The sequence below is a fragment of the Procambarus clarkii genome, unplaced genomic scaffold (genome assembly GCF_040958095.1).
Source record: "Procambarus clarkii isolate CNS0578487 unplaced genomic scaffold, FALCON_Pclarkii_2.0 HiC_scaffold_200, whole genome shotgun sequence".
NCBI lineage: Eukaryota > Metazoa > Arthropoda > Malacostraca > Decapoda > Cambaridae > Procambarus > Procambarus clarkii.
In genome coordinates this window covers 149,219-151,313 of record NW_027189233.1, presented here as the reverse complement: position 1 = coordinate 151,313, position 2,095 = coordinate 149,219, and the positions used below count along the sequence as shown (strand labels likewise).

The 2,095-nt window shown below is 36.9% G+C and overlaps 1 long non-coding RNA gene across 1 annotated transcript; it reads left to right on the top strand.

Annotated features, from left to right (window-relative positions):
* Positions 1–540: 540 nt before the first annotated feature.
* LOC138361142 (uncharacterized) lies at positions 541–1,817 on the top strand. The gene is made up of 3 exons (XR_011226812.1): positions 541–1,029; positions 1,237–1,363; positions 1,747–1,817. It is a non-coding gene; the product is annotated as an uncharacterized lncRNA (long non-coding RNA).
* The last annotated feature ends 278 nt before the right edge of the window (positions 1,818–2,095 follow it).

Genomic DNA, 2,095 nt, shown 5'->3' with positions numbered 1-2,095 from the left:
TTTCGTGTACATCATCCATCGGTAATATAAACGGAAAATCAGGAACATTTTAGTTAATTCTAATGAAAACACATTGTTTTTTATCATTTGTACTGGAAACAGCATTGTCATATGTCTTTTCTTGGATCTAAATAATACGAAACCTCGCTCTATGATTTGAAGGTAACATCCTCAAATATGGTAAAATAGTGACTTTTTCACGTTAATCATGTAGTTTGATATTATGGAATTATATTCATTTTTACCAATATTTCGATACTATTTCATGTAGTATCACGATATGTGATTTGGCCTTCAAATCTCAGAATTTCGCATAATATTGCATTTTAAGGGGGCTTATCATCGCAAAAATTCGGAAAAATCGAATCTTTTTGAAAAATTTATAAAAATACTACAACGTTCTGGCAACACTTTGGCGCAAACCCGAGAATGTTATGATATAAATTAAAGTATTTATGGTACATTTCCATGCGTAATTGTGCAGAATCCGGTGCCCCGCGGCTGTGGCGCGCCAAGAGTATTGCGTCATATGTTCTAAACGTCAATTTTTTCGTAATAACGTCGGAAATAACTCTGTATATATGACAACAAATATACACTCAATGGCAACCGTCTGCTAGTGCAGGTGGGTGAGACTACCAGTCACATGTTGTGTCCTGTTGAGAGTGGAGGGTGTTGATGCGCGCTCCATTTTTGCTCCTGGAATCTCGCTTTTGTAGCGTCTAGCGCACAATGACCTATAAACGGAAGGGTCTGAATGCAAGAGTAGCCAATTTGACACGCGGTCGCCGTCGTTGGCTGGAAAGGAGAGACGCTGTAGCACAAGGGAGGTTATTATCAAGTGAAGCCCTCCCCGCCTCACCTGTGAGAGGCATGACGCAGCAGCCACACCCTGCTTCGACCCTCCTCACACATCCTCAACCCCTCGATGTGTATGGACCGGCCACGACAGTGCCATCTACATCTGGTGTGGCAGTGCCATCTACATCTACTGCTGTGGCTGGTGTGGCAGTGCCGTCTACATCTGGTGTGGCAGTGCCATCTACATCTGGTGTGGCAGTGCCATCTACATCTGGTGTGGCAGTGCCATCTACATCTACTGCTGTGGCTGGCGTGGCAGTACCGTCTACATCTGGTGTAAGTCATACAAGTCGAAGTCTGGTAATATGTATGTGCAGGATATATATATGTATATATATTTTTTTTTTTTCAATTTTTTTTTTCGTTTGTTATCAGGGGATGTGCATGGAACTTGCACACCTTGCTCAATGGATGCCTATCTGCAAGGGTGCCAATTATGAACGAAATCGGTCGATGACACACTCGACTACAGGTGGCCGAACTTTGATCTTATTTTACTCAGGTAAGTAATTTACAACTTCAAGGTGTTTCTCAGCTTTCATTTATTAATCAATTTACATGCAAATTACACCTTATATGTAGAGTTTGTGCTTCTACAATCCTATTGAGACATTTTAGTCCAAAGTCCATTTGTTGATTTTATAAAAATTTATAAACATCAAATATTGCATATTTTTGGAAGGGTAACTTTGAATAATTATATTATTGCACTAAACACTTTTTTTGATAAAACTGCTCAATAGAATCCTTTATTATGTGCTAAATGTAATATCTGATTGTTATAGAAATATTTTTGTTGACACATGTGTTCCCTGAAATTATTTGAAAATGTTGAAAATTCGTTGCATAATACGTTGTGTATTTTTTTTCTCCTTTTCTGTTTAGGGTGTGATGCTGAAACTTGGACCAGTTGCAGCTCTTTCTATACCCATTTCATAAATAAATTTATAAACAAATTGAACAATTTTTACGAAACCCGTAATATGCCACCTTAAGCAAGTTTTCTTGCATTTTGTTTCATACGAAAAATCATCAAATTTAGTAATATTTTGACGTTTATCATCCCCTTTTCCTTTATGTGATTTAAACAAAATATCATCAAATTAGGCAATATTTTGCCGTTTTTCCACATTTTTGTGAATTTTCAGTTTAGGGGTATTAATTCATTATATATACGATAAAAATGATGCAAACACTTAATTGATTAGATAATAACCTTAAATACTTTATTTTC